This window comes from Helianthus annuus, chromosome 2 (assembly GCF_002127325.2).
Source record: "Helianthus annuus cultivar XRQ/B chromosome 2, HanXRQr2.0-SUNRISE, whole genome shotgun sequence".
Taxonomy (NCBI): Eukaryota; Viridiplantae; Streptophyta; class Magnoliopsida; order Asterales; family Asteraceae; genus Helianthus; species Helianthus annuus.
The window spans coordinates 59,553,253-59,570,712 of NC_035434.2; positions in this window are offsets into that span (position 1 = coordinate 59,553,253).

Sequence of the window (17,460 nt, forward strand, 5' to 3'; positions counted from 1 at the left end):
AAACCAAAAGCTTAGAGAGAGATGGGGGTGTTGCCGTCGACTTTGAGAGGAGAGAAAGAGAGTAGGGTTTTGATGTGTAAAGTGTTTAGCAAAACAATGAAGAGTATACCCCCTCCTCATGAGGTTATGTGACATAAGGGAGCGGGCCGAACCCATCATGGGCTGCCCATTGGTTTCGGATACAAAGAGTGTGGCCCGAATGGGCTTGTGCGAGCGGCCAAGTGTTGTGCGTTTGGGCTCAATTATTTACATACATTCGTTATACATAAACATATAACATAACATTCAATTAATCAACCAAGTTCACATAATCACATAACGTTCACATACGTTACATTATACACAAAGATAGGTTTTGAAATACGAGTTGTCACATTATCCCCAAGTTGAAAGAAATTTCGTCCCGAAATTTGGTACGTACTCACTGAGGAAGCTAGTTAAGTTGCATGGTTTTCCTGGGGTGTCACATCCTTCCCCCGTTGGTTTGGAATTTCGTCCCGAAATTCCACAGTAGCTTCAGCCTCAGTAGTGGTTGTACTGTTTGCGAATAATTGGGGATACTTTTGTTTCATCTGGTCTTCGCATTCCCAGGTGAACTCTGGGCCACGACGGGAGTTCCAACGAACTCGAACGAGAGGTATTCTGGTGTGTTTGAGGACCTTAACGTCTCGGTCCGTGATTTCAACTGGTTCCTCGATGAATCGCAACTGATCGTCGATAGTGAGCTCCTTCAAAGGGACTATGAGGGTCTCATCTGACAGACACTTCTTCAGATTTGACACGTGAAAGACGTTGTGAACTCCACTGAGTTCTGCTGGTAGGTTTAGTCTGTAGGCCATTTTGCCTATTTTCTCTGTGATTTCGAAAGGTCCAACATAACGTGGGTTAAGTTTACCTCGTTTGCCAAAACGAACTACACCTTTCCACGGTGAGACTTTGAGTAGCACTCGATCCCCAACCTGGAACTCGAGTGGTTTCCTACGCTTATCAGCGTAGCTTTTCTGACGGTCACGAGCTGCCGCCATTCATTGTCGTATCTACGCAATTCTTTCCGTTGCGTCTACTACAAGTTCTGGACCCGTGATCTGACTATCACCCACCTCTGCCCAACAAAGAGGTGATCGGCATTTTTGCCCGTATAATGCCTCAAATGGAGCGGCTTGAATGCTGGTGTGGTAACTATTGTTATACGAAAACTCCACTAACGGGAGATGTTTTTCCCAGCCGTTGCCAAAATCGATTACACATGCACGCAGCATGTCTTCTAGAGTTTGAATAGTGCGCTCAGACTGCCCATCCGTCTGAGGGTGATAAGCTGTGCTCATGTCTAATTGAGAGCCAAAAGATTTGTGCATTGCTTGCCACAGTTCCGAAGTAAAACGTGCATCACGATCAGAAATAATGGAGGTTGGCACCTCGTGCCTCGAAACCACTTCTCTCAAGTATATATCTGCTAAGGTAGAGAACTTGTCTGTTTCCTTAATAGCCAGGAAGTGTGCAGACTTAGTGAGTCGGTCCACGATCACCCAAATAGTATCATTCCCACGTTGAGATCTAGGCAGGCCAGTAACAAAATCCATGGAAATTTCCTCCCATTTCCATTATGGTATCTTTGGTTACTGGAGTAGGCCCGATGGTTTCTGATATTCGGTCTTGACTCTCACGCAAGTCAAACATTTGACGACGTAAGTTGCTATGTGAGCTTTCATGCTAGGCCACCAATACGTAGTTCTGAGATCGTGGTACATTTTATCCGAGCCAGGATGTACCGAGTAGCGAGACTTGTGTGCTTCATCCATTACAAGTTCTTGTAAACCGCCATAGAGTGGGACCCAGATGCGTCCTGTTACATAGTAAGCGTCGTCTTCCTTTTGTTCTAGCCGCTGCCTTGAGCCGCGTAAGGCTTCAGCCCTGACGTTTTCTGGTTTCAATGCTTCTATCTGAGCATCTCGTATCTGTGAAGGAAGACTAGACCGGATGGTAAGTTGCAACGCTCGTACACGCCTAGGTGTAGTATCCTTTCGACTAAGGGCGTCGGCCACCACATTGGCTTTGCCCGAATGGTACTTTATAGCACACTCGTAATCGTTTAAAAGCTCGACCCATCGACGTTGACGCATGTTTAATTCCTTTTGCTTGAAGATATGCTCGAGACTCCTGTGATCGGTGTAAATGGTGCACCTGGTACCGTACAGGTAATGTCTCCATATCTTAAGAGCCAAAACCACTGCTCCCAATTCCAAGTCACGTAAGTGTCACACCCCGAAATTATCAGAGCATTGGCGTGACTGGACTGGTATCTTCATTGCACAGCGGAAGCAAATAATCTTAGTCTTTTAGAAATTGAACGCCACTAAGTACTCGACTCTTCATGGTCATCCTATTCCAACCGTGCCTTGACTTTGAAAAGCAACCTGAGAAAGAAACATGCGAAAAATCAACATAAAGTTGAGCGAGTTCATAGTTTGTTCATAAAAGATTTGAGATAAATCTTTTGAGTTGTGAAAGGTTTGAAATAAATCTTTGGTAACCGGTTTTTGAAATAGTATTGAGAAAATGAATTTAAAATCATTTTCTTGCCAAGTTATATGGAAACGTTGTGTTTGTAACACGTTATGTTCATAAAACCATGTATTTGTAAAGCCTTGTATTTGTAATGTTCGCATAACCGTCAATGCCCACCCTGACTTTGACTCCATACCCCCATAATTCTTTGAATTTGTATAAAACATGGTAGTTAATTTGTATGAACAAGAAGTTTCCGAAATTATAAAATCCCTGGTATGTAGCAGATAAGGAAAAAGAGATCACCAATGGTTTGCAAGGCCATTGATATGTGTGAAGTGCAAGTAGGAAGACTCAAACCTAGCGGATTTTGCGTTGGGCACAAAGTCACCCCAAGGTCCGTTCTGTTTGGCCTGGGATTGGGCTCGCTACACCCAGATAGATCTACCGCTTATGTCCCTCGGTCCTACAATGAGGATTAATGGCCTCCAGTTCCCGCCTACCCACTCACATGATCTAAATAGTAACCCTCCTTACGCTAACCATACCATGTAAAAAGTATTCGTAATTACTGTAACATATATTCCACCCCAGCCACCCTGGCTGAACCTCCCCGGCCACCCTGACTGAACCTCCCCAGCCACCCTGGCTGAACCTTCCCAGCCACCCTGACTGAACTTCCCCAGCCACCCTGACTGAACCTCCCCAGCCACTAAGGCTGACTCCTTAGTTATGAAAAATCATTCATATTTCGAAAATAAGCATTTGTTTTGTAAAAACCGGTATGTTTAGTATAAACCTTTCGTAAATCATTTGAGTTCCTCGAAATCCATTCGTGATATGATTTAGAAATACGAGTTTTACGTTTGTTCAAAACTTTGTATGTTTCTGAAAATCGTGCATGTCTTTCCACCCCGAAAACATTTACAGAAAGAATGTAAAACAGTAAAAAGTGGGGGTTATGAACTCGCCTGAATATTCCTGTGCAAAGCTAGCTAATTACGACTTCGATGATGTCGTTTCCAAGACGTGGCTTGCTAGCGTGCATTCTACAATATCCCTAACACGGAATATCTAATAAGTTTCTAATTAATGCGGTAACAAATCTACGTGTTACCGAGCTCTATCGAATCATTAGTCGAACGATTGGACGGTACGTTGTTAACTTAATGAAAACGATTAAGTTAAACTTTATCGCCCCGAGAAGTTTTACGTGTATATAAAGAAATGTTCGTATGAAAGTAATATATAATACACTTGTATTATGTATATGTTTGCCGAAGTATACGTATATGCCGTTTCGGCGTTTGAAATAAATATAAAAAGTTATATTTATTTTATAGAAGTATCATCGAGTCGTTCGATGTTGAAATAAATAGATACTCTATTTTTGTAAAACGAATTCATGTTGTTTAACATTTGAAATATATGTATAAACTATATTCGTTTTATAAATCGAATTCGTGTGGTACGATATCTGAAATACATATAAAAACTATATTTATTTTATAAGACGAAATCGTGTCGCGTGATATTTGAAATAAATATATATACTATATTTATTTATAAAGGATTCGAGTTTATTTTGAAATAAATATAATAATAACTATATTTATTTTTGTGGTCAAAACAATTTCCGTATCGTTGTTCTCGTAAGTTGTAAGTGTCGTCGAAATAACATGCATTAGTAAAAAAAATCGTTTGAATCCGATTTGTTTTCGTTATATAATAAGACGCATGTTGTTTTTACGGATTTTCTTGAAAAATGGGCAGAGTTTCCTCTGTTTTTGGACGCCCCTGACAACGCAAGTTGTCGTTCTTTTTCAAAAATTCAATCAATATGCAATCATAAGATATGTATTTGTCAAATATATCTCAAAGCTATACTTTAATCGTTCGGTTCGAGCTCGTTTTCACGATAAAAAAAAACAATGTAAATATAAATCGCGACTTTAATTTTTACCAAATCCTTGTGTTGAAAAGCTGGGTTGACCAAGTTGACCGGGTCAACTGTGTTGACCGGCGGAGTTGACCGAGTCAGCCGGGTTGACCGGCTGAGTTGACTCGGTTGACCGAGTTGGGCTGAGTCGAGCTGAAAAACACTTGAGTCGTACCGAGTTGAACTGAAACACACCGAGTTGAGCCGAGTCAACCTGTAACATCCGTACACGAACCTGGGCCATGGCTGCCCCGAACCAGAACCGAGTCGGACCCGAAAACCCGAACAACCGATCATTATAATCATTAAAAAAATGAATAAAACGAGAGAACATGGGTTGGTTTACCGGAATTCTGTCGGATAAATACGAAGACCGCCGGGCCGAGTCAAGGACCGCCGGTCCAAGACGGGGATCACCGGTCGCCACCACAACCGCGGGTTCTCTCTCTCTCTTCTCGATCTCCATCTCTCAGTCTCTCTCTCTTCCGCCACCGTACGCCACCACGCACCACCACGCGCCACCGTTCCTCTCTCTCTCCTCTCATCGCCGCCCTCCTCCTCTTTCTGTTCCGATGCCGCACCACCACCGGACGTGGTGGTGGTCCGTTCCATTCTCCAAAGCAGGGGGGTTGGTATGTGAGTAGATTTGTGTTTTGGAAGATGAACTTCCTTGGTGTTGCAGGTAGGTATCGAGAGGGAGAGGGGGCAAGGAAAAAGAGTGTGGTGTGTGTGTTGTAGGAATTGAAGGGCAGGAGGCAACTATATGCCTGTGTTTGTTCCCTGTGTATAACCGAGAGAGAGAGAGGAAGATCTTTATGTCTGTGTATTTGTTGGGAGTTTAGAGAGAAGAGGTGTTATATAGAGGATTGTGTAAGATCTTGCACAAAATATTTTGTATAGATTTGTTTAGATTTTTGGCAAGATTTTATAAGATCTATAGAGATCTTGCTAAGATTCACAAGAAAGTCTTGTAGTATATTATATGCAGGTTTAGGCTTGTGGGTTTTTGGCTTGGGCCAAGGGCCCACAAGCCCAACTCGTGTGAAAGTGGCCCGTAATTCCTACGAGACCCGTTGTCAAAACCCGAACTCCGTTTATCATCAAAAGATAAAATTTTCGTATTAAAATACATAAAATACGGTCGGTAGTCGTTGTTTGCACGCCCGTTCGTCGATCACGGTAATAATCGCGAAAAATTGTATTGTTGCCTTCTTTAATCCGTTTTTCGATCCGGTGTCGACTGTAGTCACTAAAATTTAATTACGAAGCTAAAATGTATCGAAAAAAAAATTGATATCTGTCGGCATTGTCAGTATTCTGTTCGGTTTCAATCCGTTGTCACTTAACGTTTAGCATGTTTCTCCGCACATCTCCGTTCGCGCACTGTATAGGCGGACAGACGTTCCTAGGCACTCCAAAGGCCTAATTAAGTTAATTCGCGCTGTAAACACTATTTATTATTGCGTTAATTATCTGTTAATCACGTAATTAAGATCCGTAAATTACCGGTTGTCACATTCTCCCCCTGTTACAGAAATTTCGTCCTCGAAATTTAGAATAGGTTATCTCTTCAGAAGTGTGTTTCAAAAGTTGATGTCAAGGGAAACAAGATGTATAGATACAGTCACTAGTGTGACTAAGTTAGCAGGATCCAACAATGAACAGGAACTTCGACCAATCGAATTCCATATGAACGTTTATAACATGTAAACGAGTTCTAGAAGCGATAACATCCACTATCCACTGGATGAACTTAGAATCAACAATCTCAAATGTAATAATTTGCATGAAACGTTCGATCGTGATCAGCGCAAGCTGCAAGTCATACCGACGCCACAAGGTGTCGCAATGAATGAAACGATTCAATAATAGGGGTGATCGAACAAGTATCACCTGTGTTTTGCATGAAACGCTCAATCATGATTAGCCCAAGCTACAAGTTTGTACTGATACCACAAGGTGTCGTAGTGATTCAAATAATTCAATAATAGCGGTGATCACACAAATCCACCGTGTTTGAAGTCAAATGAAAGCGTAATAAGGTGAATCCGAAAGTTTGTTTCAAATGACATCATAGAATTTTCAATTGAAATTTGAACATCAAAGAAATAATGTTTTCGATCGAAGGTGAAGAAGCAATGGATATCGCAAAATTTTCGATCGATAATGAAAGACCCGTTAGTAGGTACACCGGAATGTAAAAATGAATTTGTGTACCATTGTCTTAACACACTATTGTATTAAGACCGCTTTGATATAATAAATCGAAGTGAATTGGAAAACAATCAATAAATTTTTAGATCCGTGTATGAGATGCGTAAACGAGTTTAGCGCAAGCTTCAAACTAATGAAAATCACCATCACATGGTGTCGAAATCAACAGACAATTTAATGGAGTCGAATACCAAACAAGTTTACCTCGACTCGGAACAAATGAAACGCTTGTTAATACGAATTTGAATATGATGTTTTCAATACATCATATGGTGTTTTGAATCGAACATGTGTAATGGACAAGTTCAAACAGTTGAACTTGGTTTTAGCGCAACCCGACAATAAACATATGTATCGACAAGAAAACTTTTAGCATGGTTACAACGAAAAACCATGTATGTAGCTTGTAAAGAAATGATCGTGATACAATGACCATTAAGAGGAGTAGAGATACGAAAATCTACTCAGTGAGCGTGAAATTCGAAATTTCAATAATAGAAATTTGAGGACTTTACCTGGGGTTTCGTGTGACGACCAATTGTTAGGTGACATTACCATGGAATGTCGAACATAGCGTATTCGTCGTTAGTTAGGTAGGGGGGGGGGGAATGCGGAGACAATCGTCTTCTCCCTGACGTGATTTGTGTCGTTGCAGGATCGCATGACAAGTTGTCGTTTCCTGATCGTTAGTTCTCCTGCTGACAGGGATCTAGCGTCGTTGTTAAATTTGCGTCATCGTTCCTTCTCAAAGGCCTCGCCTCGATAGTCGTATGTGTCGTACTTCAACCTCCGTTGATGTATAGCTTAAGTTTCACGTATACCTGTGCACTAGCGTTGTGTGCCGCGTAGAAGGTGATGTACCCCGACATTCGTTGACGTAAAAATTGAGTTCCATGTATTCTCGTGCGCTAGCGTTTTGTTATGCGTAGGCTGCCTGATCGGGGAGTTAAAATATCATAGACAATGTGGATAATAGTGTGTACCCGAGTTAATATTCGCGATTCCTACGTGATGTCCATGCACAAATAATCGATCATATAATCAAATACGCATGTTAGTCACCAATAAGCAATCAAGTAATTCCCCTAGTCCCACTAGTCTATCCTCCCAGCCTCTCAGACTGAACTTCCTAGTTGTCACACCCCCAAAATCCCACCTGCAGAGTACTACCGCATGGAGGCGTGACTGACCAGGATCCAGCCACCAATCATACTGAACGAGCATATAAATAGTTATAAAGGTTTAACCAATACGATTGGTGTTTCAAACAAACAAAGTTCAAGTCGCAAGCGGAAGCATAAGTCTTAAAGTTAAAACATAAGTTCAAATGGTTTCAAGTTTAACATAGTACGCAGCAATCCGTGTCCCACAACGACTCTCCTCCATGCAAGCTCCAGCTGAGTACCTATGGTCCTGCAAAGCATGTAATAACGAGTCAACAACTAGTTGAGTGAGTTCACCGTTGGGTGTTCGTTTTAGTTGTTTTGAAAACAGTTTCCTTTATCTGGCATCCTGCCGTGGGGGTTACCCCATAGTTTGAAAACGTGACTTAATCATTCCCAGTTACTCTGGCATTCCAGCCGTGGGGGCTACCCCATGATAGTTATCAGGCATTTCGGCCGTGGGGGCTACCCCATGCGTACACTAGACTCGTTACCATATCGACTGCTGACTGTAGTCATGTTTATGTGCCCTGAAATCCGTCAATGTCTATCATCATTGACGTGCCCCAGATCCATTAGTTCACGCCCGTCCTCTGCGGCACGGTGTGAGGTTTGTCAGACCTAAATAGCGCTATCTAACTAATGACCCGCTCGCCATTGGCCCGGCGATTAAGTCGATATAAAAAGGAGGGACTTCGTGATAGAGTTTTAGTCTAGTACGAGTTATCCGTCCGTCCGGACGAGGAATCACATTCCTGAACCACTGCTGTCCTACCCAAGGAGGACGAGGAACCCACGTTCCTTAACCCCATTCCCAACCCAGGGAATCCCATGCTTTGTAGAGGGTGTGAACTCACCTTGGTTTGCTCGGTAGTAACACAGAAAGGTCAATCAAGTCGCAAGTAGTCAATTACGTCCTAACATAGATACCACTTATAATCAGATTCAAGCCAAGCAGTGCACGTACAAGTAGTAGTCATGGCATACAAGTTCTAGTATGGCAGTTCATCGATAGTACACAACAAGTTTCACAGTTAACAATCAAATACAACCCAAAGTCTAAGTGTGAGGCCCTAACAGTTGGGCTCGTAATAATAGGCCCAAAACAACGCATCAACAGTAACTCGGAAGCCCATAAGGCCGGTCCATTAATTAAGGCCCGTAACTAAGCAAGCCCATTAAGTGTGGTCTCGAGTCGCAACCGGACTCGCAAGCGTGGTTTCGAGTCATGCTGTTTGTGTTGATCATAGGTGGTTGCGAGTCGCAACCTATGTCGCAACCATGGTTTTGGCTGATCATGCTAAGGTTTAGAGTCGCAACGGGACTCGTAACCTGTGTCGCTACCTGTGGTCTCGGCTTGTCATGTTATGGCTGCGAGTCGTAACCAGGTGTTCTCGACTCGCAACTGGTGTCGCAACGTGGAGGTTTCGAGTCGCAACCAGGGGTCTCGACTCCCCAACAGTTGCTGATTCTGCACAGTTGTACTATCCAATGAAATTCAAATGTCATGCCATACTATAAGGTACAATCCACTAAAACATGTTTTGTTGTCTAATATTTACCAAAAATGGATCAAACAGATTCAGATTTCAACATTCAAACCATATTCAAAGCATATTCAAGTAGTTCTTCATGTTCTTCAAACATTCAAAACATATTCATAACACATTCAACCCTTGTTCAAGCAAAATTATGAACTATAACTCACTAAAATGCATCCTATTATGACAAGTATATTCATTAGTCCATTCATTTAGTATGAACACCCAAACCCCTCGGATTCAAACCCAAGTAAACCGATAACACCATTCTCATTCAAGCATACTACACATTTTATCATAACAATGCATCAACTTATCATGAACCCAAGTAAAAACCGAAAACACTTATGAACCGATTTCTTTGAATATCAATCTCATCATGCATCACTCAACAACAACATATTGTCAAACACTTCAACATTCATCAATCCAAGCACAAACACAACATGAATATATTAATACTAAGCATTAAGAAACACTAACCGGTTGATGGGTTTCGAGGATGTGTGTGAGCTTCCAACCGATTGTGTGTGTGAGCCGATCCAAGGTCCAAATCCGAGAATGAGGAGTGTGTTTGTGTCTCTAGGGTTTTAGTGAGAGGGAAGTAGGAGAGTGTGTGAGAGTGAGTGTGTATGGTTGCCCAAAGAATGGCAAAGTTGGCTAGAAGTGTGATATATATACTAGTTCAAGTGGAGCACCCTTAAAGGGTTTACAATCGGCTAAGGGATATCACGGCCCAAATGGCCCAACCGATTACTGTTCACTCGAGACCACATGGTCTCGAGTCGGGTCCTTGTTGTTTCGGTTCATATATATATATATACACGCATACACATAATATAACATGTAGTTCACATAAGATGTTCACATATATCATTGCACCAAACATGTCAACTAATCACGTAACGTACAAGCATGTTACATCAAGACACAACGAAAGGTTCTAAATTTCGAGTGAATCTCCTAGTCCCACTAGACTATCCTTCCAGCCTCCCAGACTGAATCTTCTAGTCCCACTAGATTATCCTCCCAGCCTCTCAGACTGGATCTCCTAGTCTCTCAGACTACCTTCCCAGCCTCTCAGACTGAATTTCCCTTTTTCGAAGGTCTTAAATGCAAGATTCCTAAACTCTCAGAGTGTTGTGCACTGTATGCGCCTGTTTTGTGTATCGTGTATAAAACACTATTTTAGCGTATGTTTGAAAACAAGATTTTGACCGCTTGTTTTACGGCAACGGTTGGAGACCATATTCGAGTACTAGGCGTTCTGTATGTGTTCAATGTCTCAACGATCTAAGTCCCCAGGGGGAAAGGTGAGGTTAGAGCCTAGGTATCACAACAGAAACCTAATTCGCTGTAACCTATAGCTCTGATACCAATCTGTCACACCCCGAAATTATCAGAGCATTGGCGTGACTGGACTGGTATCTTCATTGCACAGCGGAAGCAAATAATCTAAGTCTTTTAGAAATTGAACGCCACTAAGTACTCGACTCTTCATGGTCATCCTATTCCAACCGTGCCTTGACTTTGAAAAGCAACCTGAGAAAGAAACATGCGAAAAATCAACATAAAGTTGAGCGAGTTCATAGTTTGTTCATAAAAGATTTGAGATAAATCTTTTGAGTTGTGAAAGGTTTGAAATAAATCTTTGGTAACCGGTTTTTGAAATAGTATTGAGAAAATGAATTTAAAATCATTTTCTTGCCAAGTTATATGGAAACGTTGTGTTTGTAACACGTTATGTTCATAAAACCATGTATTTGTAAAGCCTTGTATTTGTAATGTTCGCATAACCGTCAATGCCCACCCTGACTTTGACTCCATACCCCCATAATTCTTTGAATTTGTATAAAACATGGTAGTTAATTTGTATGAACAAGAAGTTTCCGAAATTATAAAATCCCTGGTATGTAGCAGATAAGGAAAAAGAGATCACCAATGGTTTGCAAGGCCATTGATATGTGTGAAGTGCAAGTAGGAAGACTCAAACCTAGCGGATTTTGCGTTGGGCACAAAGTCACCCCAAGGTCCGTTCTGCTGGGCCTGGGATTGGGCTCGCTACACCCAGATATTCCACCCCAGCCACCCTGGCTGAACCTCCCCGGCCACCCTGACTGAACCTCCCCAGCCACCCTGGCTGAACCTTCCCAGCCACCCTGACTGAACTTCCCCAGCCACCCTGACTGAACCTCCCCAGCCACTAAGGCTGACTCCTTAGTTATGAAAAATCATTCATATTTCGAAAATAAGCATTTGTTTTGTAAAAACCGGTATGTTTAGTATAAACCTTTCGTAAATCATTTGAGTTCCTCGAAATCCATTCGTGATATGATTTAGAAATACGAGTTTTACGTTTGTTCAAAACTTTGTATGTTTCTGAAAATCGTGCATGTCTTTCCACCCCGAAAACATTTACAGAAAGAATGTAAAACAGTAAAAAGTGGGGGTTATGAACTCGCCTGAATATTCCTGTGCAAAGCTAGCTAATTACGACTTCGATGATGTCGTTTCCAAGACGTGGCTTGCTAGCGTGCATTCTACAATATCCCTAACACGGAATATCTAATAAGTTTCTAATTAATGCGGTAACAAATCTACGTGTTACCGAGCTCTATCGAATCATTAGTCGAACGATTGGACGGTACGTTGTTAACTTAATGAAAACGATTAAGTTAAACTTTATCGCCCCGAGAAGTTTTACGTGTATATAAAGAAATGTTCGTATGAAAGTAATATATAATACACTTGTATTATGTATATGTTTGCCGAAGTATACGTATATGCCGTTTCGGCGTTTGAAATAAATATAAAAAGTTATATTTATTTTATAGAAGTATCATCGAGTCGTTCGATGTTGAAATAAATAGATACTCTATTTTTGTAAAACGAATTCATGTTGTTTAACATTTGAAATATATGTATAAACTATATTCGTTTTATAAATCGAATTCGTGTGGTACGATATCTGAAATACATATAAAAACTATATTTATTTTATAAGACGAAATCGTGTCGCGTGATATTTGAAATAAATATATATACTATATTTATTTATAAAGGATTCGAGTTTATTTGAAATAAACATAATAATAACTATATTTATTTTTGTGGTCAAAACAATTTCCGTATGGTTGTTCTCGTAAGTTGTAAGTGTCGTCGAAATAACATGCATTAGTAAAAAAAATCGTTTGAATCCGATTTGTTTTCGTTATATAATAAGATGCATGTTGTTTTTACGGATTTTCTTGAAAAATGGGCAGAGTTTCCTCTGTTTTTGGACGCCCCTGACAACGCAAGTTGTCGTTCTTTTTCAAAAATTCAATCAATATGCAATCATATGATATGTATTTGTCAAATATATCTCAAAGCTATACTTTAATCGTTCGGTTCGAGCTCGTTTTCACGATAAAAAAAACAATGTAAATATAAATCGCGACTTTAATTTTTACCAAATCCTTGTGTTGAAAAGCTGGGTTGACCAAGTTGACCGGGTCAACTGTGTTGACCGGCGGAGTTGACCGAGTCAGCCGGGTTGACCGGCTGAGTTGACTCGGTTGACCGAGTTGGGCTGAGTCGAGCTGAAAAACACTTGAGTCGTACCGAGTTGAACTGAAACACACCGAGTTGAGCCGAGTCAACCTGTAACATCCGTACACGAACCTGGGCCATGGCTGCCCCGAACCAGAACCGAGTCGGACCCGAAAACCCGGACAACCGATCATTAAAATCATTAAAAAAATGAATAAAACGAGAGAACATGGGTTGGTTTACCGGAATTCTGTCAGATAAATACGAAGACCGCCGGGCCGAGTCAAGGACCGCCGGTCCAAGACGGGGATCACCGGTCGCCACCACCACCGCGGGTTCTCTCTCTCTCTTCTTGATCTCCATCTCTCAGTCTCTCTCTCTTCCGCCACCGTACGCCACCACGCACCACCACGCGCCACCGTTCCTCTCTCTCTCCTCTCATCGCCGCCCTCCTCCGCTTTCTGTTCCGATGCCGCACCACCACCGGACGTGGTGGTGGTCCGTTCCATTCTCCAAAGCAGGGGGGTTGGTATGTGAGTAGATTTGTGTTTTGGAAGATGAACTTCCTTGGTGTTGCAGGTAGGTATCGAGAGGGAGAGGGGGCAAGGAAAAAGAGTGTGGTGTGTGTGTTGTAGGAATTGAAGGGCAGGAGGCAACTATATGCCTGTGTTTGTTCCCTGTGTATAACCGAAAGAGAGAGGAAGATCTTTATGTCTGTGTATTTGTTGGGAGTTTAGAGAGAAGAGGTGTTATATAGAGGATTGTGTAAGATCTTGCACAAAATATTTTGTATAGATTTGTTTAGATTTTTGGCAAGATTTTATAAGATCTATAGAGATCTTGATAAGATTCACAAGAAAGTCTTGTAGTATATTATATGCAGGTTTAGGCTTGTGGGTTTTTGGCTTGGGCCAAGGGCCCACAAGCCCAACTCGTGTGAAAGTGGCCCGTAATTCCTACGAGACCCGTTGTCAAAACCCGAACTCCGTTTATCATCAAAAGATAAAATTTTCGTATTAAAATACATAAAATACGGTCGGTAGTCGTTGTTTGCACGCCCGTTCGTCGATCACGGTAATAATCGCGAAAAATTGTATTGTTGCCTTCTTTAATCCGTTTTTCGATCCGGTGTCGACTGTAGTCACTAAAATTTAATTACGAAGCTAAAATGTATCGAAAAAAAAATTGATATCTGTCGGCGTTGTCAGTATTATGTTCGGTTTCAATCCGTTGTCGCTTAACGTTTAGCATGTTTCTCCGCACATCTCCGTTCGCGCACTGTATAGGCGGACAGACGTTCCTAGGCACTCCAAAGGCCTAATTAAGTTAATTCGCGCTGTAAACACTATTTATTATTGCGTTAATTATCTGTTAATCACGTAATTAAGATCCGTAAATTACCGGTTGTCACAGTAAGCAATGACCTTGTCACGTTGCATCAACACACATCCAAGACCCTGAATGGATGTGTCGCAATAAACCACAAAATCGTCTGTGCCTTCAGGCAATGAGAGGATAGGTGCGCTACAAAGTCTATCCTTTAAGTGCTGAAACGTTGTATCCTGTGCAACACCCCAACGATAGGTGACTCCCTTCTGGGTTAGCGAAGTGAGAGGTTGCGCAATCTTGGAGAAATCCTTGATAAATCTTCTGTAGTAACCTGCCAAGCCCAAGAATTGGCGGATTTCTGTTGGTGTACGGGGTGCAGGCCAGTTCCTGATCGAGTCTACCTTGGATGGATCAACATGAATCCCATCCTTGTTTACCACATGGCCTAGAAAGTGGACTTCACGAAGCCAGAAGTCGCATTTCGAGAACTTTGCATACAGTTGTTCTGTTCGAAGGAGTTTCAAAATAGGTCGTAAATGCTGCTCGTGTTCCTCCCGACTCTTAGAGTAGATCAGAATGTCGTCGATGAATACAATAACAAACTTATCCAAGTAGGGCTTGCACACTCTATTCATAAGATCCATGAAGACTGCTGGTGCGTTTGTCAGTCCGAAAGGCATAACCAGGAACTCGTAGTGTCCATAGCGAGTCCTGAATGCTGTCTTAGAGATGTCCTCGTCTCGGACTCTCAGTTGATGGTAGCCTGACCTCAGGTCAATCTTCGAATAGTAGCTCGATCCTTGCAATTGGTCGAACAACTCATCAATGCGTGGAAGAGGATAGCGATTCTTCACGGTCACCTTGTTTAGTTCGCGGTAATCTATGCACATACGGAAGGTACCGTCTTTCTTCTTCACAAACAACACTGGAGCTCCCCAAGGCGAAGAGCTAGGACGAATAAAACCCTTATCCAAGAGTTCTTGTAGTTGCGTAGATAGTTCTTCCAATTCCGATGGAGCTAAGCGATACGTTGCACGAGCTATGGGCGCTGCTCCAGGAGCTAGCTCGATTTGAAACTCGACCTGACGATGGGGCGGAAGTCCAGGTAAATCCTCAGGGAAATCGCGTACCACTGGAATATCATCTAGTCTCTTCTCTTTCGTTGATGCGTAAGTAACAAGCGCTAGAATAGCGGTGTGGCCCTTTCGCAAACACTTCTGGGCCTTAAGAAAGGAGATGATGCCTACCATGGCACCACTCTTATCTCCCTGAACTTCGAGAGGTTCTTTACCAGAACGGGGAATACGAACAATCTTCTCTTTGCATAGGATCTCTGCTTGCTGTTGGGATAACCAATCCATCCCGATGACGATGTCGAAACTACCCAGAACTATAAGAATGAGGTCGATAGAGAAGGTCTGACCAGCGAGGACAAGATTACAACCCTGAACTATGTGTGTGGCCTCTAGACTTTTACTATTTGCTAACTCAACGACATGCTTGGTGTTCAAAAGTATTGGTGTACGTTTAAGCCTTTGATTAACTTTTAGAGACACATAACTGGTATCGGCACCCGAATCAAATAAAACAGTAACATAAAAGTCATCAAGAAGGAACCTACCCATCACCACATTAGGATCATTCCTTGCGTCACCCTGACCCAGCACGAACGCACGACCCCTAGCACTGTTGTCATTATTGTTTCCCCCATTGTTGTTTCCATTTCCTTGGTTGTTGTTCTGATTCTGATTCTGATTTAACTGAGGGTGGTGTCTCTTGAAGTGACCTTTAGCGCCACAATGAAAGCATCCCTTGTTGCCCTGTTGCTGTTGCTGATTCTACGGTGTTTGCTGCTGCTGCTGGCGGTTCTGATTTGCAGGTCGTGAGCTCCTGCAATCCTTGGCTTCATGACCCATCTTGAGACACCTCTGACAACGACCCTTATTGCACTGACCACTGTGGTGTCTGTTACATCTATTGCACTTTGGGTGATTTCCTCGATATCCACCCTGCCCTTGAGTACCAGAAGATTGCTAACCGGGACTCTGGTAGTCATCGATCTTTCGCTGCTGTGCCTGGGACTGAACCGAAGTCGAACCCTTGCTAGAGGTTCCATCCCATTTTCGTTTGTTGTCACTGGGAGTAGCAGAAGTAGTAGTGGTAGCAGCACCGATACGTTTAGGCAGCTTATTCTGTTCCACTGCCTGGTCTGTGAGACGATGAGCAAGACGAGTAACATCCTGAATGGTAGCAAGGTTAGCAGAGGTCACATGGCTTTGAATCTCTGGTACTAAGCCTTTAAGATACAGTTCGATACGCTTGATGGGAGGATCCACCATAGTTGGACACAAGATGGCCAGCTCGTTTGACCTTTTCGTATACGCCTCTATCTTTGACCCTGTCATCTTCAGGTTAAAGAACTCCACTTCCAACTTGTGGATGTCATCACGTGTGCAGTATTCCCGCTTGATCAATTCCTTGAAGTCGTTCCATGGGGTGGCATTAGCAGCCGCCAACCCCAGCATCTGAACTTGCGCATTCCACCAAGTCAGCGCAATGCCTTCGAGAGTACCAGTGACATACTTCACCCTGCGAGCCTCAGGGCATTCACACATCTCGAAGACCGATTCGAGCTTGTCGAACCAGTGGAGGAGTCCAACGGCTCCTTCAGTGCCACTAAATGTGCTAGGACGACAGTCCATGAAAGCGTTTTGGCCTCCTGCTTGAGCGGCTGTAAGTGCCGCAGCAACTTGCTCGTTAATCAAAGCCGTCAACTGGGCTTGAGTCATATTGACACGTCCACTCATGATCTTCATACCAAAGGAAACATGAGTGACAGAGGTTCGCGAAAGTGCGATGACAGAAGAGAGTAAGCACACGTGTGTTTTCAACCAACAGTTGCTACGTTTATCTAAGCATACCATGAGCAAAGTTCTATGTAACTAACAAGTAGGCAATAAAACATAAACCATATTACCTAGAATTGTGAGTCTTGCACGTGGAGAGAAGCGTCGTTGTGGATCGTTGAGCACTGTTCTGGTTATAGTCTAGTTTTATCCAAAAGTTTTCCCCTTTTTAAAACCAAGTTCACTATAACCAATGGCTCTGATACCAATCTGTCACACCCCCAAAATCCACACGTGGAGTATCACCGCTTGGAGGCGTGACATGACCAGGATCAAGCCACCAATCATATTGAATATTGTAAGTATTAAATAAAGTTCAGCCCATCAATATA